Source organism: Crinia signifera, chromosome 5, assembly GCF_055691185.1.
Source record: "Crinia signifera chromosome 5, ASM5569118v1, whole genome shotgun sequence".
Classification (NCBI taxonomy): Eukaryota; Metazoa; Chordata; class Amphibia; order Anura; family Myobatrachidae; genus Crinia; species Crinia signifera.
Window position 1 is genome coordinate 197,757,657 of NC_139221.1, and position 27,389 is coordinate 197,785,045.

General features: G+C 52.8%; 1 protein-coding gene across 1 annotated transcript in view; it reads left to right on the plus strand.

Annotated features, from left to right (window-relative positions):
* Positions 1 to 27,389, plus strand: part of LOC146080763 (NFX1-type zinc finger-containing protein 1-like) — a 237,094-nt gene that overhangs the window by 66,715 nt on the left and 142,990 nt on the right.

Here is a 27,389-nt window from a genome sequence, read left to right on the forward strand (position 1 = left end):
CCTATACGCCTTCATCCTGCTCTGTCTTCCCCGATACCAACTGCTGTGTGTCTTCCCTCATCCAAACCAATGTGTCTTTCCCCATCTGCGCTGCCCTGTCTTTCCACACAGATGCTACTGGTTTCTTCTATCTGTGCCACTGGCTTCCCCTCTATTAGTGATACTCTGTCTCCCCCTCCATCCATGCTGCTCTGCCCGCCTCATCCATGACACAGTTTCCCTCCATCTGTGCTGCTCTGTTTTCCCTTTATCCCCTTTGCTCCGAACCCCCTCCCCCATCAGTGCTGTCTTTCCTCCAACTGCTCCTCTGTTTCCCACCCAAACGCATCACTCTGTCTTACCTTCCCCAATCTGTGCCACGCTTTTCCACCCATCTGCTTTGTTAGTCTCCCATCAATGCTGCTTAGCCTTCCTACCATCTACGCATTTCTATTTCTCCCCATCTGCACTACACTGCCTCCTACCCCAATCAACACCACTTTTACCTCATCCTCTTGGCTCTGTTTACTGCTCAGACCTTCAGTTGCATAGACTGCATGTGTGTATTCCAATGAGCACACAAATCTGTGAATTAGCAGCTCCACCATTGTGTGAGTGACAGCAATCTCACTCTGTGAGAGTGCTGAATCTGCACTTACCCACAGGCTGTGATGGCGTACCATATCTGTATTGCGCAAGGAACACGTCCATTAAGGCGTCAGCCTTAATGATCGTAATTTCATTGCTTTTTGGCGTTTGAGTGGAAGAGTTACAACAGGTTTCAGAAATGCCAGATCATGTGTAAGAAGCCTTAATGGGACATGTGAAACCGTAAGGTTTTTTGTCAATGTAATTTCATAGCTTTTTTCAATTTATTTATTTTTTATTTTAAATTTTAAATTTCAGTGTAAGAATAAAATTTGATTTTTTAAAATGTTTAATGATAACACACCCCTGGCAATGAGACAGCGTACACGCGGGGGACACTGGGAAGGGGACAGCGTACACGCAGGGGGCACTGGGAAGGGGACAGCGTACACGCAGGGGGCACTGGGAAGGGGACAGCGTACACGCAGGGGGCACTGGGAAGGGGACAGCGTACACGCAGGGGGCACTGGGAAGGGGACAGCGTACACGCAGGGGGCACTGGGAAGGGGACAGCGTACACGCAGGGGGCACTGGGAAGGGGACAGCGTACACGCAGGGGGCACTGGGAAGGGGACAGCGTACACGCAGGGGGCACTGGGAAGGGGACAGCGTACACACAGGGGGCACTGGGAAGGGGACAGCGTACACGCCGGGGGCACTGGGAAGGGGACAGCGTACACGCAGGGGGCACTGGGAAGGGGACAGCGTACACGCAGGGGGCACTGGGAAGGGGACAGCGTACACGCAGGGGGCACTGGGAAGGGGACAGCGTACACGCAGGGGGCACTGGGAAGGGGACAGCGTACACGCAGGGGGCACTGGGAAGGGGACAGCGTACACGCAGGGGGCACTGGGAAGGGGACAGCGTACACGCAGGGGGCACTGGGAAGGGGACAGCGTACACGCAGGGGGCACTGGGAAGGGGACAGCGTACACGCAGGGGGCACTGGGAAGGGGACAGCGTACACGCAGGGGGCACTGGGAAGGGGACAGCGTACACGCAGGGGGCACTGGGAAGGGGACAGCGTACACGCAGTGGGGCACTGGGAAGGGGACAGCGTACACGCAGGGGGCACTGGGAAGGGGACAGCGTACACGCAGGGGGCACTGGGAAGGGGACAGCGTACACGCAGGGGGCAATGGGAAGGGGACAGCGTACACGCAGGGGGCACTGGGGGGGGGGCAGAGTACACGCAGGGGGCACTGGGGGGGGGGCAGCGTACAAGTGGGGGCACTGGGAAGGGGACAGCGTACATGTGGGGTGCGGCACTGTAGGGGGACAGCGTACATGCGGGGGGGCAGCGCACACACGGGGGCACTGGGGGGGACAGGGTACACACAGGGATAGTGGGGTGGGGGACAGGGTACACACAGGGATAGTGGGGTGGGGGACAGGGTACACACAGGGACAGAGGGGGACGGATTTACCTGGGTGCAGCTGCAGCACAGGGCGGACAGTACACACGGGGGGCAGCATACAAACGGCGGGCACTGGGGGGGACAGCGTACACATGGCGGGCACTGGGGGGGGCAGGGTACATACAGGGACAGTGACGGGGGAAAGGGTATGCACAGGGATAGTGGTGTGGGGGACAGTTGAGGCGACATGGTGCACACAGGGATAGTGGGGATTGGGGACAGGGTACACACAGGGACAGTGGGGGGATGGATTTACCTGGGTGCAGCTGCTCCTCTGATGGCCCGGGTGGCTGCTTTCTGTCTTCCGGGTGGCAGAGGCAACTCAACGCCGGGGCTTCACCAGACTGTTAGGGCTGCAGGCTGTGGAAGCGGCTGAACCGAGTCCCGGTGGCAGCATGGGGAGGACAGAGTCTGAGCAGGAAATATAATAATAATAATTATTACAACAACAATGCGTACACACGGGGGGGGCACAGCGTACACACGAATGGGGGGGGGCACAGCTCACACACGGGGGGCACAGCGTACACACGGGGGGGCACAGCGTACACACGGGGGGCACAGCGTACACACGGGGGGCACAGCGTACACACGGGGGGCACAGCGTACACACGGGGGGGCACAGCGTACACACGGGGGGCACAGCGCAATGAGGCACTGCATACAAATGGGGGGGGGGCACAGCGTACACACTGGGGGCAATGAGGGTGGACAGAGTACACACGGTGGGCACCAAGGGGGGACAGCATACACACGGGGCAATGAGGGTGGACAGCGTACACACGGGGGGCAATGAGGGTGGACAGCGTACACACGGGGGGCAATGAGGGTGGACAGCGTACACACGGGGGGCAATGAGGGTGGACAGCGTACACACGGGGAGCAATGAGGGTGGACAGCGTACACACGGGGGGCAATGAGGGTGGACAGCGTACACACGGGGGGCAATGAGGGTGGACAGCGTACACACGGGGGGCAATGAGGGTGGACAGCGTACACACGGGGGGCAATGAGGGGAGACAGCGTACACACGGGGGGCACTGAGGGGAGACAGCGTACACACAGGGGGGGCACAACGTACACACGGGAGGCAATGAGGCACTACGTACACACAGTGTGCACTGAGGGGGGTCAGCGTACACACGGGGGGCACAGAGGGGGGTCAGCATACACACAGGGGGCAGAGCGTACACACGGGGGGGACTGGGGGGGGACAGTGTACAACTGGGGGGCACTGGGGGGGGCAGCGTACACACGGGGGCACTGCAGGGGTACAGCACACACATGGGGGCACTGAGGGGAGACAGCGTACACACGGGAGGGGCACTGAGGGGAGACAGCGTACACACGGGAGGGGCACTGAGGGGAGACAGCGTACACACGGGGGTCACTGAGGGGGGACAGTGTACACACGGGGGTCACTGAGGGGGGACAGCGTACACACGGGGGGGTGCACTAAGGAGGCACAACGTACACATGGGAGGCAACGAGGCACAGCGTACACACGGGGGGGGGCACTGAGGGTGGACAGCATACACACAGGGGGGCACTGAGGGTGGACAGTGTACACATGGTGTGCACTGAGGGGGGTCAGCGTACACACGGGAGGCACTGAGGGGGGTCAGCATACACAAGGGGGGCACTAAGGGGGTTCAGCATACACACGGGGGGTCAGCGTACACACAGGGGGGCAGAGCGTACACATGGGGGGGAAGCGTACACACGGGGGCACTGCAGGGGTACAGCACACACATGGGGGCACTGGGGGGGTACAGCGCACACACGGGGGAGCACTGGGAGGGGGATAGCATACACATGGGGGGCACTGGGGGGGCAGCGTACACACAGGGGGCACTGGGGGGGGGACTGCGTACACACAGGGGGGCACTGAGGGTGGACAGTGTACACACGGTGTGCACTGAGGGGGGTCAGCGTACACACGGGAGGCACTGAGGGGGGTCAGCGTACACAAGGGGGGCACTAAGGGGGTTCAGCATACACACGGGGGGTCAGCGTACACACAGGGAGGCAGAGCGTACACATGGGGGGGAAGCGTACACACGGGGGCACTGCAGGGGTACAGCACACACATGGGGGCACTGGGGGGGTACAGCGCACACACGGGGGAGCACCGGGAGGGGGACAGCGTACACACGGGGGGCACTGGGAGGGGGACAGCGTACACACGGGGGGCACTGGGAGGGGGACAGCGTACACACGGGGGGCACTGGGATGGGGACAGCATACACACGGGGGGGCACTGGGATGGGGACAGCGTACACATGGGGGGCACTGGGGGGGCGCAGCGTACACACAGGGGGCACTGGGGGTCTGCGTACACATGGGGGCACTGCGTACACGGGGGGAACTGAGGGAGGGACAGCGTACACATGGGGGCAATGGAGGAGGGACAGCGTATACACACGGGGGCACTCGGGGACAGCATACACACACAGGGGCAACAGCATACACACAAGGGGCACGGGGGGCAGTGTACACATGGGGGCACTGGGAGGGGGATAGCATACACATGGGGGGCAATGGGGGGGGCAGCGTACACACAGGGGGCACTGGGGGGGGACTGCGTACACACGGGGGGGCACTGGGGGAGGGACAGCATACACACGGGGGGGCACTGGGGGAGGGACAGCGTACACATGGGGGCACTGGGGGAGGGACAGCGTACACATGGGGGCACTGGGGGAGGGACAGCGTATACACACGGGGGCACTGGGGGAGGGACAGCGTATACACACACAGGGGCAACAGCATACACACAGGGGGCACGGGGGGCAGTGTACACATGGGGGCACTGGGGGGACAGCGTACACATGGGGGCACTGGGGGCCGAACAGCATACACACAGGGGGCACTGGGAGGGAGATAGCATACACACGGGGGGCACTGGGATGGGGACAGCGTACACATGGGGGGCACTGGGGGGGGGGCGCAGCGTACACACAGGGGGCACTGGGGGGACTGCATACACACAGGGGCACTGCGTACACACGGGGGAACTGGGGGAGGGACAGCGTACACATGGGGGCAATGGAGGAGGGACAGCGTATACACACGGGGCACTGGAGGTGACAGCATACACACACAGGGGCAACAGCATACACACAGGGGGCACAGGGGGGCAGTGTACACATGGGGGGCACTGGGAGGGGGATAGTATACACATGGTGAGCACGGGGGGGCAGCGTACACACAGGGGGCACTGGGGGGGGACTGCGTACACACCGGGGGCACTGGGGGAGGGACAGCGTACACATGGGGGCACTGGGGGAGGGACAGCGTATACACACGGGGGCACTGGGGAGGGCAGCATACACACAGGGGCACTGGGGAGGGCAGCATACACACGGGGGGACTGTGGGGGATGACAGCGTACACATGGGGGCACTGTGAGGGATGACAGCGTACACATGGGGGCACTGGGGGGGGACCACAACGTACACACGGGGCACTGGAGGGGAACAGTGTACACACGGGGGGCACTGGGAGGGGGACAGCGTACACACGGGGGGCACTGGGAGGGGGACAGCGTACACACGGGGCACTGGGAGCGGGACAGCTTACACACGGGGGGCACTGGGATGGGGACAGCGTACACACGGGGGGCACTGGGATGGGGACAGCGTACACACGGGGGGCACTGGGATGGGGACAGCGTACACACGGGGGGCACTGGGATGGGGACAGCGTACACACGGGGGGCACTGGGATGGGGACAGCGTACACACGGGGGGCACTGGGATGGGGACAGCGCACACACGGGGGGCACTGGGATGGGGACAGCGCACACACGGGGGGCACTGGGGGGGTTTCAACAGCGTACACACAGGGGGCACTGGGGGGAGACAGCGTACAAACGAGTGGCTCTGGGGGGACAGCGTACACACGGGGCACTGTGGGGACAGCGTACACACGGGGGCTCTGGGGGGACAGCGTACACACGGGGGCACTGGGGGGGAGACAGCGTACACACGGGGGGCACTGGGGGGGTTTCAACAGCGTACACACAGGGGGCACTGGGGGGAGACAGCGTACAAACGAGTGGCTCTGGGGGGACAGCGTACACACGGGGCACTGTGGGGACAGCGTACACACGGGGGCTCTGGGGGGACAGCGTACACACGGGGGCACTGGGGGGGAGACAGCGTACACACGGGGGCACTGGGGGGGAGACAGCGTGCACACGGGGGCACTGGGGGGGAGACAGCGTGCACACGGGGGCACTGGGGGGGAGACAGCGTACACACGGGGGCACTGGGGGGAGACAGCGTACACACGGGGGCACTGGGGGATGAACAGCGTACACACGGGGGCACTGGGGGACGAACAGCGTACACACGGGGCACTGGGGGACGAACAGCGTACACACGGGGCACTGGGGGGTGAACAGCATACACACGGGGGCACTGGGGGGCGAACAGCGTACACGCGGGGGCGAACAGCGTACACACGGGGGCACTGGGGGGCAAACAGCGTACACACGGGGGCACTGGGGGGCGAACAGCGTCCACACGGGGGCACTGGGGGGCGAACAGCGTACACACGGGGGCACTGGGGGCGAACAGCGTACACACGGGGGCACTGGGGGGTGAACAGCGTACACTGTTCACTGGGGGCGAACAGCGTACACACGGGGGGCGGGACATCGTACACACAGGGGCACTGGAGGGGGGACAGCGTACACACGGGGGCACTGGAGGGGGACTGCATACACACGGGGGCACTGGGGGCGACAGCGTACACATGGGGGCACTGGGGGGGACAGCGTACACACGGGGGCCCTGGGGAGGGGGACAGCATACACACGGGGGCGCTGGGGGGGGGACAGCGTACATACGGGGGCACTGGGGGGGGACAGCGTACACACGGGGGGCACTGGGGGGAGACAGCGTACAAACGAGTGGCTCTGGGGGGACAGCGTACACACGGGGCACTGTGGGGACAGCGTACACACGGGGGCACTGGGGGGGAGACAGCGTACACACGGGGGCACTGGGGGGGAGACAGCGTACACACGGGGGCACTGGGGGGGAGACAGCGTACACACGGGGGCACTGGGGGGGAGACAGCGTACACACGGGGGCACTGGGGGGGAGACAGCGTACACACGGGGGCACTGGGGGGAGACAGCGTACACACGGGGGCACTGGGGGGGAGACAGCGTACACACGGGGGCACTGGGGGATGAACAGCGTACACACGGGGGCACTGGGGGATGAACAGCGTACACACGGGGGCACTGGGGGACGAACAGCGTACACACGGGGCACTGGGGGGCGAACAGCGTACACACGGGGGCACTGGGGGGCGAACAGCGTACACGCGGGGGCGAACAGTGTACACACGGGGGCACTGGGGGGCGAACAGCGTACACATGGGGGCACTGGGGGGCGAACAGCGTACCCACGGGGGCACTGGGGGGCGAACAGCGTACACACGGGGGCACTGGGGGCGAACAGCGTACACACGGGGGCACGAACAGCGTACACTGTTCACTGGGGGCGAACAGCGTACACACGGGGGCGGGAAATCGTACATACAGGGGCACTGGAGGGGGGACAGTGTACACACGGGGGCACTGGAGGGGGACTGCATACACACGGGGGCACTGGGGGCGACAGCGTACACACGGGGGCACTGGGGGGGACAGCATACACACGGGGGCACTGGGGGGGGACAGCGTACACACGGGGGCACTGGGGGGGGACAGCGTACACACGGGGGCACTGGGGGGGCAGCGTACACACGGGGGCACTGGGGGGGGGGGACAGCGTACACACGGGGGCACTGGGGGATGAACAGCGTACACACGGGGGCACTGGGGGACGAACAGCGTACACACGGGGCACTGGGCGGCGAACAGCGTACACACGGGGGCACTGGGGGGCGAACAGCGTACACGCGGGGGCGATCAGCGTACACACGGGAGCACTGGGGGGCGAACAGCGTACACATGGGAGCACTGGGGGGCGAACAGCGTACACACGGGGGCACTGGGGGGCGAACAGCGTACACACGGGGGCACTGGGGGCGAACAGCGTACACACGGGGGCACGAACAGTGTACACTGTTCACTGGGGGCGAACAGCGTACACACGGGGGGCGGGACATCGTAGACACAGGGGCACTGGAGGGGGGACAGTGTACACACGGGGGCACTGGAGGGGGACTGCATACACACGGGGGCACTGGGGGCGACAGCGTACACACGGGGGGCACTGGGGGGGACAGCGTACACACGGGGGCCCTGGGGGGGGGGGGACAGCATACACACGGGGGCACTGGGGGGGGACAGCGTACACATGGGGGCACTGGGGGGGGACAGCGTACACACGGGGGCACTGGGGGGGGACAGCATACACACAGGGGCACTGGGGGGGGGCAGCGTACACACGGGGGCGCTGGCTACATACAGGGACAGTGGGGTGGGGGACAGGGTACACACAGGGACAGTGGGGGGACGGATTTACCTGGGTGCAGCTGCTCCTCTGATGACCAGGGTGGCTTCTTTTTCCCTTCCCGGTGGCGGAGGCAACTCAAGGAGGCGCCTGAATCTGGTCCGCAGGCTGTGGAAGCGTCTCAGTCCCGGCGGTACCATGGGGTGGTCATCGTCTGGGCAGGAAACATAATAATAATAATATTAAAGGGCACAGCGTTCACACGGAGGAGGGCACAGCGTACACACGGGGGGAGCACAGAGTACACACACGGGGGGAGCACAGCGTACACACACGGGGGGAGCACAGCGTACACACACGGGGGGAGCACAGCGTACACACACGGGGGGAGCACAGCGTACACACACGGGGGAGCACAGCGTACACACACGGGGGGAGCACAGCGTACACACACGGGGGGAGCACAGCGTACACACACGGGGGGAGCACAGCGTACACACACGGGGGAGCACAGCGTACACACACGGGGGGAGCACAGCGTACACACGGGGGGCACAGCGTACACACGGGGGGGCAGTGAGAGGACACACACACGGGGACAGTGAGGGGCACGCACACACACACGGGGACAGTGAGGGGCACGCACACACACGGGGACAGTGAGAGGCACACACACACGGGGACAGTGAGGGGCACACACACACGGGGACAGTGAGGGACGCACACACACACGGGGACAGTGAGGGACGCACACACACACACACATGGAGACAGTGAGAGGGGACACAAACACACACACATGGGGACAGTGAGGGACGCACACACACAGGGACAGTGAGAGACGCATACACACACACGGGGACAGTGAGGGGCACACACACGGGGACAGTGAGGGGCACACACACGGGGACAGTGAGGGGCGCACACACACACGGGGACAGTGAGGGACGCACACACACACGGGGACAGTGAGGGACGCACACACACACACACACATGGAGACAGTGAGAGGGGACACACACACACACACACACACATGGGGACAGTGAGGGGACACACACACACACACTGGGACAGTGAGGACACACACACATACACATGGGGACAGTGAGGACACACACACGGGGACATGAGGGGTGCACACACACACACGGGGACAGTGAGGGGCGCACACACACACACACACGGGGGGCAGCTTACACACGTTCATAACCACTGGCAGAAACTCTACACATGCAAGGAGGCGCTTACAGGTCGGGGGGAGGTGTTTGATGTGTGGAATGTGCATACATCAATACAAACACTGCCCACATAGCCTGCTAGCTCCATACTGACTTGCAACAGGCAGCCGCTGCCTGTGCTCTCATCTCCCTGGCGCCTGTAGCTCCGTCTTCCCTGGCTCAGCACAGGCGCCGCTCTCTGCACACTCACTCCTCCCTGGTGCCGGCTAGATCACACTGCCCCGGCCGCTCACATAAAAAAAAAAGACATGCGGCCGCGGCACCCCTGGGACATCGCTGCGGCACCCCAGGGAGCCGCGCGGTGCACAGTTTGGGAACCACTGCAAGTTTTCTTCTCCCCCCCCCCTTCAAGTGCCAACACGATGCTTCATCAGCTACAGGGACTCGAAAGAACTTCAACTCCCAGAATCCCCCATCCAGGCGCAAGGATTCTGGGAGTTGTAGTGCGAGCCTCCTGTGACGGCAACTGGGTTGCCTCGGCGTCCCGGGCTGCTTGGTAGGGGATGGAGGATGGAGGATGCCAGGGAGAGGAGAGCTGCCTAACGGGGACACAGGTACCGTTCTGCTTTTCTTCATCAGCACTCAGGACACTCATCCCTGTTAATTCAGCCGAGCCCTCGCTTCTCCGTCGGCCATCTTGGTACAGCCAAGTGAAGCCTCTCAGAGTACTCCCCCTGGTGGTGGCTTTTGCGCATGCGCAACAAGTTGGAGCTCCTATCTCTATAATGGGGCATGTTTCACTAAATTATAAAAAAACTGTACCTATCTGAAAATACTCAACCCCAAAAGGCACTCCACTGGGACAATATCTACCTAATAAAACAAACCCCAAGTCTCAATTGTTCCCCTACCCCGAGTTATGCCTTCCCAAAAAAAACCTCATAGACTAACATGGGTGACAAAGTGTCATTTCTCAAGTGTCAGAAAAAAACTGGCAGTTGGAAGTTTAGATCGCTCCCAATTGGTCATTTTTTATTATTTCGCCCTGAAATTTGGCATGCAGCACCGGTTGACGATTCTACGCGTACATGCCAAATTTCAGCTCAGTACGCTCAGTCACTTTTGAGGTACAGTCCCTCAAACACCATGCCCCCATCCGAAAAGTTCCCTATGGGAAAAATCCGTTCGTTGGATTCAGCCTTAATATAAGGGCACTACCGTGCCCTTATATATATATATATATATATATATATATATATATATGTATGTATATAAAATAAAATAGACATTGTAGGGGCTTTGCACACACTAAATTAACTGATAATAAATAGTGGAGAATCTGGTTCAAATGCAAATGAATTGCTCAATGCATTTAAGCCTGCAGCCCCCTTCACGGGACCCCACTTTTCTGCAGGTCCTAGCACTATCACTCAATATGGCTACAATACACATATCTATCACATGTTCGATTCCAGGCATGCTATCTGGTCTAAGGCTCACAGCAGACTATGCTTTTATAGGTGAGCAGTTACCAACACACCTGTCACTAATCATCTAGGGAACTGGTTAACATAAGCTATGCATTATCTCAGGGTGCATGAGAGAATGTGACCACAATAAGACTAATTTAAAAAATTAATCTAATAAACAATATATAACCTAAACATCGGCACTCACCCATAATGCATAGCTTATGTTAACCAGTTCCCTAGATGATTAGTGACAGGTGTGTTGGTAACTGCTCACCTATAAAAGCATAGTCTGCTGTGAGCCTTAGACCAGATAGCATGCCTGGAATCAAACATTGATGTGATAGCTATGTGTATTGTAGCCATTTTGAGCGATAGTGTTAGGACCTCCAGAAAGTGTGGTCCCCTGAAGGGGGCTGCAGGCTTAAATGCATTGATCAATTCATGAACCAAATCTCCACTATTTATTATCAGTTAAGTTTAGTGTGTGCAGAGCCCCTACAATGTCTGTTTAAACAATGTGGTCACAAGCCATAGGGCACCCCAAAACTAGGAAAGGTGAGTGCCGATGTTTAGTGTATATATTATAAAATATATATATATATATATATATATATATATATATATATATATATATATATATAGATAGATTCCAAAACTGCCGGCACTCTGTATGATGGCACTCAGGAGGCAAATAACGGTATGAAGAAAGCAGATATAATGTCAAGCTTTCGGGGACTTAAATCCCTTCTTCAGGACAAAACCTACAGCACAAATACATACAAGAAAATGACATTTATACTCACAGCCTGAGAGCTCCCACTGCGTCTAGCGCGGCACACGCCGTCAGACTCAGCAGACAGGACATCCGCCCACATGCTTCCGGCCGGGGCTAGCGTTCCAGTTGCTAAGCAACCACCACCGCTTGCGTTCCAGCGTGTCATCAGGCGGACACTTCCTCCAGCTAGCCTGCATAGCGCTAGCCATCGCTGGCACCTAGGAGATAAATACATAAAAAACACATAACATAACATATATGTTCATTCATGTTATGTGTTTTTTATGTGCTTTCTTCATACCGTTATTTGCCTCCTGAGTGCCATCATTTCTTTGGAAGTTCTATATATATATATATATATATATATATATATATATATATATATATATAGGTAGAACGTCCGAGGTCACTCGCAAGATTGGTATTGCTGCACGGCGGCAGACTTATAATAAATCAGACAATAGACACAAGGCTTTTATATATATATATATATATATATATATATATATATATATTTTATATATATATATATTTTATATATATATATATATGCATAGGAATCCGCACACAATTCACTGGTTCATCCCGGTAGTGCTCACTCCAAGGCACCAGTCCACCATATAGAAATTTGAAAGGAGGGCACTCACCAATTCGCAGATAAAATTTTCTTATTTATTTAATTCATTAAAATATTGAACCTCAAACAGTCGTCAACGTTTCGGTCCGCATTTCAGACCTTCTTCAAGACCATGGGTCCTCAAACTGCGGCCCTCCAGATGTTGTGAAACTACAAATCCCAGCATGCCTTGCCACAGTTTTAACACTTAATTATAGCAAAACTGTGGCAAGGCATGCTGGGATTTGTAGTTTCACAACATCTGGAGGGCCGCAGTTTGAGGACCCATGTTCAAGACTGACAGCAAAACAGCAAGAGATCATACTCCAACAGAGACCTAATTTACACTGAGCCCATGGTGAACTTAAATACCCGCCTATACAGGAAGTGCCTTACCATAGCCAATGGGATTGCACTCAACTCAATTTTCTTACTAAAGGTATCAAGGCTCATAGTCAACTGCAATCAAATATCTAGTACATGACAAGGTGTATATTTAACCTATAGGATAACTGCAAATATTCACAACATGAACACATCCCCTGCAGCAATATACTCAGATAGCGCGGCGTGCGTTCCATCTCTGTGGAACGCACCGCCATCTTGTTTCCGCTGTCAGCGTGTAAGTGTAATGTAGCTGTGTCCTTATATTGACATAGCTGGCTTCCCAAAACGCCCCGGCATGGTGTGGAGTGCTCTACCTCATTAAATCATCCCTGGAACAGCCGGACCCGGTGTTTAGATCGATCATCTGTGCAGACGCATGCAGTCTCACACAGGCGCGTCACCTGGATGTGACGCCCATTTCCGGGACTCGTCTGTTTGTACATAGTGTTACCCTAGTAACGCGTCACCTGCTTGTAACGTGCATATCAAGAATACATCACTCTATCGCGTCACCAGATTGTGACGCCCCTTTTCGGGACCCATATGTTTACAACCAGTATCACCATAGTAGCGCACCACCTGCTTATGCATATCGAAAATTCATTACATGGCGGCGTTACCTATTGCCTGACAGGTATCTAATGTCTGGCACAATACGCTAATAGTTATATATACAAAATTCAACACCCCACATCATACCAGAACCTTAAAGGGCCAGTGTCAGAATAGGTGCATATATCAGCAAAGAAAATTTTTTTTTTTCAAAAAACGCTACTCAGCGGGTTCATAGTTCACCATGGTCTCAGTTCTATAGACGTATACAGCAAGTTCAATAAACACAAACAATACACACATATATAACGACACACAAAGAGTCAACCCATGGGTGTATTCACCCATAGATTGATGTTAGTATTTTAAGAGGGCAAACAATCATTATCTTTGTCCTCCCTGCTCCACTGTATCTACAAAAAGAGAAAAAAATATATATTTGAAAAAATTCATATACTTGAGATTGTAGAATAACCACGTCCTACATATATTTGTAGACACAGTTCACTTAGTAGCATAACGTCCAGAGATGCCGTCCCAGTATCAGCAGTCCAGGTAGCATAGTGATGTTAAAGCTAATATGTCTACTAGTATTCGTCCGAAGGTACAGTCGAACCTCACAGAAAGACACTATATGGCATATGCTCGTTGAGTCCCCTCGGTGAGCATGTATCCAGCCTCTGTATCCACTTGAGTTCTCTTTGCTTCAAGAGTTTCTCCCGATCACCTCCACGGATCGGAGCAAGTACGTGATCAATGATCATGCTTTTTAGACTTGCAACAGAATGGCCCTTTAGAAAGAAATGGCGTGCCACAGGCTTATCTGAGACCTTTTTCTCAAATGCCTCCCTTATAGAACGTCTATGGTTGGCCATTCTTTCGCGAAAGGTTCTAGTTGTGAGGCCAACATAATAAAAGCCACAAGGGCACACAAGAAAATAAATGATGTACGTTGTCTGGCAGGAGACCCTGTGCTGTATTTGGATTCTCTGGTTGGTATGTGGATGTGCAAATGTCAATCCAACCATCATTGATCTGCACGTAGTGCAATCAGCACATCGATAGCAGCCTTTCCTGCCCGTCTGTATCCAGCTCTTGTTTTCTCGGGCCGGCACCATCGTAGGCCTCATCAGCATCTGTTTAAGATTCGGACCTCTTTTATATGAGATCATAGGTGGTATCTTGCTGATCACGCCCAACGCCGGATCCCTCGAGATGATTGGCCATGATTTATAGATCGATTTTTTTAATTTGTGAGAAGCTGTATTATAAGTGGTGGAATAGATCATCCTTTTTTCATCAAAGGGTGTTTTCTTGGTTTGGTCTTGAAACCTTGCTCTTGCTATTTTCAAACACCGATCAACCACTTCACCTCGATAGCCACGAGCTAAAAATCTGCTGGTCATCTCAGCTATCTGTCTCTCCGCTGTTGCCGAGTCAGAGTTATTGCGGAGTACCCGAAGGTACTGCGAAATTGGCAGCCCCTCCTTTAATTTTTCTGAGTGGTGGCTGGTAGCGAATAGAAGGACATTACGATCAGTGTCCTTTCGATATAGTCTGTGACCAAGGCCACCTGGCTGTTTGTACACCGTGACATCCCCAATACAGCACAGGAGACCCTGTGCTCTATTGGGATTCTCTGGTTGGTATGTGGATGTGCAAATCATGGCCAATCATCTCGAGGGATCCGGCGTTGGGCGTGATCAGCAAGATACCACCTATGATCTCATATAAAAGAGGTCCGAATCTTAAACAGATGCTGATGAGGCCTACGATGGTGCCGGCCCGAGAAAACAAGAGCTGGATACAGACGGGCAGGAAAGGCTGCTATCGATGTGCTGATTGCACTACGTGCAGATCAATGATGGTTGGATCGACATTTGCACATCCACATACCAACCAGAGAATCCCAATACAGCACAGGGTCTCCTGCCAGACAACGTACATCATTTATTTTCTTGTGTGCCCTTGTGGCTTTTATTATGTTGGCCTCACAACTAGAACCTTTCGCGAAAGAATGGCCAACCATAGACGTTCTATAAGGGAGGCATTTGAGAAAAAGGGCTCAGATAAGCCTGTGGCACGCCATTTCTTTCTAAAGGGCCATTCTGTTGCAAGTCTAAAAAGCATGATCATTGATCACGTACTTGCTCCGATCCGTGGAGGTGATCGGGAGAAACTCTTGAAGCAAAGAGAACTCAAGTGGATACAGAGGCTGGATACATGCTCACCGAGGGGACTCAACGAGCATATGCCATATAGTGTCTTTCTGTGAGGTTCGACTGTACCTTCGGACGAATACTAGTAGACATATTAGCTTTAACATCACTATGCTACCTGGACTGCTGATACTGGGACGGCATCTCTGGACGTTATGCTACTAAGTGAACTGTGTCTACAAATATATGTAGGACGTGGTTATTCTACAATCTCAAGTATATGAATTTTTTCAAATATATATTTTTTTCTCTTTTTGTAGATACAGTGGAGCAGGGAGGACAAAGATAATGATTGTTTGCCCTCTTAAAATACTAACATCAATCTATGGGTGAATACACCCATGGGTTGACTCTTTGTGTGTCGTTATATATGTGTGTATTGTTTGTGTTTATTGAACTTGCTGTATACGTCTATAGAACTGAGACCATGGTGAACTATGAACCCGCTGAGTAGCGTTTTTTGAGAAAAAAAAATTTCTTTGCTGATATATGCACCTATTCTGACACTGGCCCTTTAAGGTTCTGATATGATGTGGGGTGTTGAATTTTGTATATATAACTATTAGCGTATTGTGCCAGACATTAGATACCTGTCAGGCAATAGGTAACGCCGCCATGTAATGAATTTTCGATATGCATAAGCAGGTGGTGCGCTACTATGGTGATACTGGTTGTAAACATATGGGTCCCGAAAAGGGGCGTCACAATCTGGTGACGCGATAGAGTGATGTATTCTTGATATGCACGTTACAAGCAGGTGACGCGTTACTAGGGTAACACTATGTACAAACAGACGAGTCCCGGAAATGGGCGTCACATCCGGGTGACGCGCCTGTGTGAGACTGCATGCGTCTGCACAGATGATCGATCTAACCACCGGGTCCGGCTGTTCCAGGGATGATTTAATGAGGTAGAGCACTCCACACCATGCCGGGGCTTTTTGGGAAGCCAGCTATGTCAATATAAGGACACAGCTACATTATACTTACACGCTGACAGCGGAAACAAGATGGCGGTGCGTTCCACAGAGATGGAACGCACGCCGCGCTATCTGAGTATATTGCTGCAGGGGATGTGTTCATGTTGTGAATATTTGCAGTTATCCTATAGGTTAAATATACACCTTGTCATGTACTAGATATTTGATTGCAGTTGACTATGAGCCTTGATACCTTTAGTAAGAAAATTGAGTTGAGTGCAATCCCATTGGCTATGGTAAGGCACTTCCTGTATAGGCGGGTATTTAAGTTCACCATGGGCTCAGTGTAAATTAGGTCTCTGTTGGAGTATGATCTCTTGCTGTTTTGCTGTCAGTCTTGAAGAAGGTCTGAAATGCGGACCGAAACGTTGACGACTGTTTGAGGTTCAAAATTTTAATGAATTAAATAAATAAGAAAATTTTATCTGCGAATTGGTGAGTGCCCTCCTTTCAAATTTCTATATATATATATATATATATATATATATATATTATATATTTTTTTTTTATATATATATATATATTGTGACTTCCACAGTGAAGACCTGCACATGCGCATATTCGCATATGCACGTGCACAGATCTACAACATCTGTCCCTGTTGCGAATTCACAGTAGGGCAAATTAATTAGCATAAGGGCCATAGTTGGATAACAAAAAAGAAAAACCGAAATAATAAACAAAAACCATGTAAAAAAAAAAAAAAAGACAATACAGAGGGGAAGATAAAGTAGGAAAGGGAAATAAGGTGCGTGAGAGTTGGAGTAGCACACCCTCTCTTTAGAGGAGGCAGGAAAAAATGCACTACTGTGTGCCCACACCGCATCCTACCCAGGCAACCAGTGCCAGTGATAGTAACACAGGTGTCCAATCCCGCTTTTAAAGATCACACTCACATGATGATATATGTTATATATTTAAGTCTGATTTGAGAACTGAATAAGAATGGAGACGTCACATCTTTTCCCACTCTAACGCATCTGGAGCTGTGATGTGCCTGAAATCCGAATTTGCAGCCTTGCGAGTCCACCAAACCCCTCCCGGCGAATGAAACCACCCCCCCCCCCTCACACTGCGTGTTCGCGAATGGATGGGCGTTCCCATATGGTAATGGGGCAGCCCAGCGCCCGCGCCCTTCTCCGCCCCCCACACGCCTACATGGTTGCGTGCACCCGGGGAACCGAAAGTTGCACATATGCAGAAACACACCTGCACATGCGCAGACGCGCAACATCACTCCATCGTGCAAATACACGGAGGACTGAAACGACTTGAATAACCCCCTTAGGGTCATGCAGGTTTTACTGTTGTATTTATTGGCAGAGTGTCTATAAATACGCGCAGTGTGGTTGTTAGACGACACACTTAGAAGATATAACCAACTTGAGGTTTATTCAAGTGACAGGCTTGCAAAATATAACAGTACTTTGGTAGTTAACTTCAGGCAGTATACAACTGATTGCATGGGAATCACAGTTTCTGGTGTTACTTAGCTGTAGCGTTTAGCTTGTGCAGGGCTGATGGCAATTAACTGGTTTACGCTGCGGTATCTCTCCCAGTCGTCGCTGCTGCCAATGATGATGGATGTCCCTGTGCAAAGGTCACGCTTGTAACGGGATTACAGCGGGGCTCTGTCTTGTGCGCTCCGGTGCACGTGGAGCTACAAACAGCATGGAGGATGTCACACACGCTCTGAGGCACACACTATCACGCGGGGACTTCCTTACAGGAAAAGGAAACGCTGCCAGCAGGGTCAGGGGTCTCTGCCCTGCTATACGCTTAAGCGAGCTGTCACTCAGGGTGACGTCTAACTACAGCGGCTGCAAGGGGACAAAGGCAGTCTGTTAGGCTGCACACCAAAACAGTGTATGGAGACAGACGCCGGGCGCTGCATTCTAACAGTATTTACTGTAGTATAGTATGAAATACAGTTTCATTTTTAAGTGAAAGCTCATCCAGTCTACCTGCTATCCCATGGTCCTGTGTTTCCCAGGCTGCTTAAGAGTTAATCTGGCCATACATATGCAGATCGATTGTCAGATTGGGCTGGTTGGAACAAAAACCTAGTAATGGGTGAGAGTAAATGACAGCTGACCATTTGCTTTGAAATGCTGGAAAACTGCCAAAAACTGTCATTTAGATATTACCAGGTTTTTGTTCCAACCAGCCCAATCTGACAATCGATCTGTAGATGTATGGCCACCTTAATACTTATCTTTGTATCAAAGAAAATAAAGTCACATTTACAGTATGAAAGATCCTATTGTCCATTGAAGGAAGTGACAACAGGAACAGCCAGATTGTTAATCATAGCAGGCATAATACTTCTACTGTTAGCAATGACTCCAGAAAAGCACATGATAATAGAAATGCAATATAAAAATGGTAGTGTTAATTCTTCATTTATTGATTACATTTCAAGAACTCATTTTGACTTTTATTATATTATTTATTATATTTATATTTAACTCTTTGAGAGCTAACATCTCTGTGAGAGATGCTCAAAATATCTGCTAAATTCCTGGGGGTAATGGACGGTCGCACTGCCGAGACACAACCGGGCATGCATATGAATCTATATGCATGCCCGTTTGTGTCTCAGCAGCGTGACTGCTCATTACAGTGGCAAATGCAGAATTTTTAGAGGGGTGTTTCCAAATGTAATCCAAAATCTCCCACTCTGCAGTGCATTGGAGTAAGTATGGGAGTCTGGGGGAGCAGTAACAGCCCTAAATAATGGTCTTTTTATATACTGGATACTGTATGAAATACAATTTCTCTTTCGTCCAGTCTGTGACACAGCTTCACCATGGGATGTAGGAGGGTCCGCAGGAGCCAAGGCACCTATAGCTGAAGCTTTTCCTCTGGCTGCAGGCTCCTCCCCTTCTGCATCCCAGCATGCTCCAGTTCATTTTAGGTGCCCACAGGAGTGGGTGCTTGGCTGACTTTTTTCTGTTTTTTTTCGCTAGATAGTTAGACTTTTATTATTTTATTAACTGTAGTGTTAGTGCAGGTTTTTGTCCAGCGTGCGGCTTCTGACAGAAGCGCGGCACACTGAGAGCGCAGCAGAGGCTTACAGAAGCACGTCCTGTCAGTGCTCTGTGTGCAGGGGTGTCTGTCTCCACCTGCTGCACAGCGCTTAATCCCAGCATTGCTGGGGTTTGCCTGGGCCCTGGGAGGGCTCCGAAACCGGCTCCTTACATTTCATGGGGGAAGGACCTCCCGCGATGGTGGTGGCCATCTTGGATGGGTTTACAGTCTGAAATCCCTCTGGGTAAGTGAAGACTGTCACAGGTGTCCGGTGGTGCCGGACGATTCCAAGTGATCCCATTAGAGGGGAGGCACTAGGAGGTGAGGAGACTACATTGTGGGAGCGGCTAAAGGGGGAAAAGGGTGCCAATCAGGCTTCCCACCCCGCTGAAGCAGGAACTTGGTTACTTCCCACCTGTGTGCTGGCGCCATTTTCTCTCCACAGTGTGAGCTGAACGCTGGCTATATCCTGTTGCTGCACACAGATTTGTGGTCTCCTAGAAGCGCTACCCCCGCTGAGGCTGAGAAGTCACAGAGACAGCAAGCAGACAGATAAGTACTACTGGTTATACTGGCTGGTACTTTGCCTGACATTTTGCACGGTGGGTTAATCATGACTGACACGGGTGATGCTTCTGCTGCTGTGGGGGGGGGGGGGGGGGGGAGCGCAGGACATGTCTTTAAACTGCAGTATTTGCGGGGTTACTTATACATGTGAACAAATGGACCAAGGGGAACCTTGCCCTGCTTGTAAGTCTGGGCCTGGCAAGACGCAGGCCAAGGGGTCTGAGCAACTGGAATCAGCATGGGCTGCGGCCTTAGGGAGGTCTATGAATGCCTTGGTTGAAGCACTATATAGGCAGCGGACAGTTTAATCAGGTCTCCTGGCCCCAGTTCTTCCTCCCAATATTCTATGGGGTCCATTGCTCCTGCGCAAGGGGATCCCATGTTGTTGCAGGTCATTCAAGACACTGCACAGGGGGTGCATAAAATGAATGCACTTATGGAAAAGTTTGCAAAAACCCATGATAGTCCTTCTTCTAGACGGCCTTCTGTTACACCCCCTCTGTTAGGTGATTCAGATGATGATGGTGTGTGTTCAGATTTGTCTGCTGATCATAGGAAAGAGGCGGATGCATCTGTCCCTGGTATTGAGGATCTTATCCTGGCTGTTAGACAGGCTTTAGACTTGTCAGAAGAAGATAAAGTTCAGGCTCAGTGCATATTTAAAAGAAGCTGTTACTTTCCCCTCAGACCCAGGTATGGTCTCGTTGTTAGGGGAGGCTTGGAAGGTGCCTGACAGAAAGATGTCCAAGAGATATGCAAACATGTATCCCATGCCAGAAGAACATGTAAAAATGTGGGAGAATGTCCCGTTGGTGGATGCGCCAGTGGCTAGACTGTCAAAGGCTACAGCTTTACCATTTCAGGGTAGTGCAGCCTTCAAGGGATCCGGTGGATAAGAAAGTGGAAGGTTGCTTAAAAGCTGTTTTTGAGGGAGTGGGATTTACACTCTGCCCCATTATTGCCCAGGGCCGTTTCTAGACAATTTAGCTCCCAGGGCGAAGAATATATAGAAGAAATTGCGCGCACCTAAGGCGCGCGTGCCAAAATAGGGGCGTGGTTTATTTTAAAGGGGGTGTGGCTTAATATAAGGGCGTGGTCTAGCAGGAAAACAATTACCTTACATCTCACTTTTGCAACCTGCATGTCCAGACATTGGTTACTGCAGGAATTGTCATTGTCCATTGTAAGTTGGCGGGCTGAAGGCCACACAGTGACATAAAAATATAAAGGCCCACACAGTGACCTAGTACACCTCACAAATCAAGGCCAAACAATGACAGGCTACTTAAATCTATATACACTATTTATCCGTGATGCCAATTACACATTACGCCGAACACTGTGATGACAATTACAAACTATGCCGCACACCATAATGCCCATTAGACCCCCCACTCTGATGCCCATTACACCCACACTGTGATGGCAATTACACAATACTCCCCTCACCGTAATGCCTATTACACATTATGCCCTACGTGCCGCTGCCTTACAACTGATGCCGTTTACTAATATGCCCCCACAGTGCCAGATATGCCCCCACAGTGCCATACATATATGCCCCAACAGTGCCACACATATGCCCCCACAGTTCTACACATATGCCCCCACAGTGCCACACGCAGCACAACTCACTACCTCTGGCCCAGGGTCTCCCCCTCCAGTCCCCCGCCATCGCTGCCATATGCCCCCACAGTGCCACATATATGTCCCCACAGTGCCACATATATGCCCCCACAGTGCCATATATGCCCCCACAGTGCCAAATATGCCCGCACAGTGCCACACATATGCCCCTGCAGGGCCAGATATGCCCCCACAGTGCCATATATATGCCCCCACAGTGCCACATATATGCCCCCACAGTGCCACATATATGCCCCCACAGTGCCACAGATATCCTTTTCACAGTGCCACAGATATGCCCCCACAGTGCCAGATATATGCCCCCACAGTGCCACAGATATGCCCCCACAGTGCCACAGATATGCCCCCACAGTGCCACAGATATGCCCCCACAGTGCCACATGCGGCAGCTGCGTTGTCCCTCTTCTTGTTTGAAGGTAGCCACAGTGCCTCTGACAGTGACTTACCAGCGCATCAGCGAACCGGGGCAGGATGATCATAGCTAAATTCTCTCCTTCCTGCATGTTGCACTCCTGGCGCTGTTGCGCAGGCGCACACATTATGCCCTACGTGCCGCTGCCATACAACTGATGCCGTTTACTAATATGCCCCCACAGTGCCAGATATGCCCCCACAGTGCAATACATATATGCCCCCACAGTGTCACACATATGCCTCCACAGTGCCACAAGCAGCACAACTCACTGCCTCTGGCCCTGGGTCTCCCCCTCCAGTCCCCCGCCACTGCCATTGCTGCCATATGCCCCTACAGTGCTAGATATGCCCCACAGTGCCACAAATATGCCCCCACAGTGCCAAATATGCCTGCACAGTGCCACAGATATGCCTTCACAGTGCCACACATATGCCCCTACAGGGCCAGATATGCCCCCACAGTGCCACACATATGCCCCTTCAGGGTCAGATATGCCCCCACAGTGCCACATATATGCCCCTACAGTGCCAGATATGCCCCCACAGTGCCACATATATGCCCCCACAGTGCCACAGATATGCCCCCACAGTGCCACAGATATGCCCCTACAGTGCCAGATATGTCCCTACAGTGCCACAGATATCCCCCACAGTGCCACAGATATGCCCCCACAGTGCCACAGATATGCCCCCATAGTGCCACATGCGGCAGCTGCATTGTCCCTCTTCTGGTTTGAAGGTAGCCACAGTGCCACTGACAGTGACTTACTGTACCAGCGCATCGGCGAACCCAGGCAGGATGATCATAGCTAACTTCTCTCCTTCCTGCATGTTGCACTCCTGGCGCTGTTGCGCAGACTGGGCTTCTTCCTGCATTCCAGGCGCAGGCTGCCCAATCATAGAGCTCAGAAGTCAGCTGTCTGTCTTCTGAGCTCTGTGATTGGGCAGCCTGCGCCGGGAGCTGCCTGTCACAGGGGGGAGTAGTGGCGCGGATCGGATCCGTGACAACAGAGATCCGATCTGTCACTTGTGACCCTGCCGCTGCTGCCGCATAACCAGGGCCGGCTCTGGGAGGTTGCAGCATTGGCATTGGCATTGGGGGGAGCTGCCGGATGCCCTGGCTGTTTACAGAGCCGTGCGGCGCCCCAGGCTGCTGCACGGCTTGTCCGCCTCTAAAAACGGCCCTGTTATTGCCTCAGCATGGGTAGTGAAGGCTATGATTAAGTGGGCTGAGGCTTTGGCTGATCAGCTGTGGACTGATTCTGAGGCATTTTTTTCTAGCAGAAAAGCTCAGGTGTGCTGCAGAATACATCACTGAGGCTGGGGAGGAAGGCTGTGTCAGTGAGGCGAGCCCTTTGGCTGAAGGCCTGGGATGCTGAGAGGGAATCTAAGAAAGCCCTGGAAACTTTGGAGTTCAAAGGGGAATTGCTTTTTGGCTCCAAACTAGAAGCCATTATTAAACAGGCCTCGGGGGCTAAAAGTACCTTCTTGCCTACCACCGCGAAGGCCTCAGGTTCTAAGTTTCGGCCATTTAAACCTACTTTTCGCCCTTCCTTTCGTGGCGGTGCTTCCAGTAGAGGACAGGCGGGAAGAGGTAGATTCCAGGCAGGTAGAGGTAAGGCTGCTAAATCCAGGTTTGGGGCCTTCAGTAAGAAGCAGGTGTCAAAACGAGAGGATAAATCCTCCGCATGACAGGGTACAGGCCTCCAAAAGATTTCTGCCAACCCCTTTACCTCAAGAGGCCAGGGCATGCTTGGTTCTTCTAGAAGCGACCTCAAATCTCAAGGAGAAGGGCGTTGTGATCCCGGTTCCTCAGGAGGAACACAGGAAGGGTTTTTATTCGATACTCTTCTTGGTGCTCAAACCAGACGGGTCAGTCAGACCCATTCTAAATTTGAAATCCCTATATCAACACCTATGGGTGGATCATTTCCGAATGGAGTCTCTCCGCTCAGTGCTTGGCAGCATAGAGCCAGGGGAATTTTTAGCATCCGTAGACATCGAGGATGCGTATCTACACATACTAATATGCAAGGAGCATCAGTCTCTTCTTCGCTTTGCGATAGGGAAGACCTATTTGCAGTTTCAGGCCCTACCCTTTGGCCTGGCCACAGCGCCAAGGGTATTTACAAAGGTGATGGCAGTAATGGCTGCGTCACGGAGACTCAGGGGGATTGTTATCATCCCATATTTAGACGACCTGCTATTCAAAGCTATTCAAAGTCGGAGATCAAGTTGGTGGAAAACCTGTCCATAGCAACTCAGTTTTTGCAGGACATGGGATGGATTCTAAACATGGCCAAATCCAGTTTAATTCCGTCTCAGAGATTACTGTTTCTGGGGGTCATACTGGACACCCATTTACACAGGGTTTTCCTACCAGAATCCAAAGCAAGAGACATCCGTCAATTAGTCCTACTGTTTTGGCAGGGGGTGAGACTCTTGGGCAAGATGGTGGCGACTTTCGAGATGCTCCAATTTTCCAGGTTATATTCCAGAATTTTGCAATGGAACATTCTATCTTGCTGGTCAGGAAACGCAAAGACCATGAAACAGGAAACTTTGATTCTCTCTCAGGAGACAAAGGAGTCTTTACTTTGGTGGACAGACATAGAGACGTTGCAGCTGGGGCGGTCCCTTCGCTCTTGGAACTGGGTGGTGATAATGACCGACGCCAGTCTCAGGGGTTGGGGGCAGTTGCCCTTCACCATCCGTTGCAGGGTATTTGGTCTTTGGTCCAAGCAGGAATCCAGACTTCCAATAAATATATTGGAGCTTCAGGCAGTTTGGAAGACTCTTCAGCAGGCCGAGGAGAGTTTGAAAGGCCTTCCTATTACCTGAACCATCAGGGCGGGACTCGCAGCAGGATGGTGATGCAGGAAGTCTCACGGATCCTTACTTGGGCAGAAATCAACATTCCAGTTCTGTCTGCTGTCTTCATTCCGGGGATCTGGAATGTAGAGGCGGATTTCCTCAGCAGGGAGGATCTGCTGGAGGGGGAATGGTCCTTGCATCCGGAGGTATTCCATGAACTTGTGAGTCTATGGGGGCTCCCAGAGGTGGATTTAATGGCATCCAGGAACAACTATCAAGTTCTGTAGTTCTGTTCTAGGACCAGGAACCCAACCGCTTGGGCGGTGGATGCCATGACGGTCCAGTGGCAGTTTTACCTAGTATATATCTTCCCTCCGTTCCCAATGTTACCGAGGGTGTGAAAACGAGTGAGGTCTCAGCAGGTGCAAACTATTCTGATAGCACCGAACTGGCCCAAGAGGTCATGGTACTCAGACATTCTGAGGATGTCAGCGGAGTCGTGGCCTCTTCCTCTTCGTCAGGATCTGTTAAGAAAAGGGCTGTTTCTTCACCAGGACCTTGCTTGGCTCAGTTTGATGGCCTGGCTTATGAGACCACCTTATTGAAAAAGAAAGGTCTCTCTGATGCGGTGATTCAGACTATGCTTAGGGCTCGTAAGCCGCTCTCAGCTGCAAATTATCACAGAGTATGGAATGTTTACATCAGGTGGTGTGAACGTCAAAAAGTACACACCTACAGATTCAAGGTATCCACATTACTGGAGTTTTACAGGATGGTTTCTCATGGGGACTGGGTTTACAGTCTCTGAAGGTACAACTTTCTGCTTTATCTATTTTTTTCCAGAAAAGGATAGCTTTTTTTGCCTGAGGTTCAGACCTTTTTACAGGGTGTTACCAGGCTAAAGCCACCTTATAGGCAGCCAGTGGCGCCGTGGGACTTATCTTTGGTTCTATCTGTGCTTCAAGGCCCTCCTTTTGAACTGTTACGGTCAGCTGACCTTAAATATGTGTCTTGGAAACTTACGTTTTTGTTAGCCATTGCTTCGGCTAGGCGTGTTTCGGAGTTAGGAGCGTTGTCCTGTAAATCCTCTCATTTAATTTTTCATGAGGATAGGGCTGTGCTTCGAACAGTACCTAAGTTCATGCCAAAAGTTGTTTCCCCCTTTCATTTGAACCAGAAGATTGTGCTCCCGGTGTTTTCTCCTCCAGAAGGGGCTAAAAATAGGGACAAAGGGCCTTATTTTGGTTCATTCTTTCTGACAAAATCCTTCTTAGATGGACAAAACCATGTGCACTGCAGGGGGGGCAGATGTAACATGTGCAGAGAGAATTAGATTTGGGTGAGTAATTTTGTTTCTGTGCAGGGAAAATACTGACTGCTTTATTTTTACACTGCAATATAGATCTCACTTTGAAGTAAAACCCCACCCAAATCTAATTCTCTCTGCACATGTTACATCTGCCCCACCTGCAGTGCACATGGTTTTGCCCATCTAAGAAGGATTTTGTCAGAAAGAATGAACCAAAATAAGGCCCACTGTGAGGAAATTGGACTTAGTTCATGTCTTGTGAATTTACGTGGACAGGGTAAAGGATTTCCGCAAAACAGATCTGTTGTTTGTTCCCTATGATGTGCATAAGAGGGGTTGGCCTGCTTCTAAGCAGACCATTTCCAGGTGGCTTAGGTCACTTTGCTTATACCAAGGTGGGTAGACCTGTTCCTTCTAGGATTAATGCACATACCACCAGGTCAGTAGCTACCCTCCCATAGTACCGGCTTGTGAACGTCCCAAGGTGAAGCTGTGTCACCGGACTGGACGAGAGAAAAGGGGATTTTTGTAAGAACTTACCATTTGAACCCCTTTCTCTGAGTCCAGTCCGGTGACACAGCGATCCCTCCCCTATTCTCAGTAAGTCATGCCGTGCATGTGTGTTATGTTTTGGTAAGATGATTGTGCATATAAGATGTTAGGCATTGTACTGAGTTGTATATCCTAGTGTGCTTTTTAAAATTGAACTGGAGCATGCTGGGAAGCAGAAGGGGAGGAGCCTGCAGCCAGAGGAAAAGCTTCAGCTATAGGTGCCTTGGCTCCTGCGGACCCTCCTACATCCCAAGGTGAAGCTGTGTCACCGGACTGGACTCAGAGAAAGGGGTTCGAATGGTAAGTTCTTACAGAAATCCCCTTATTTATATTTACCAGTATATATATATGGTCTAAAGTATAGGCTGTTTCAACCCTTTAAATAAAATAAGTGCTAAGGAAAAGGTTAAAAA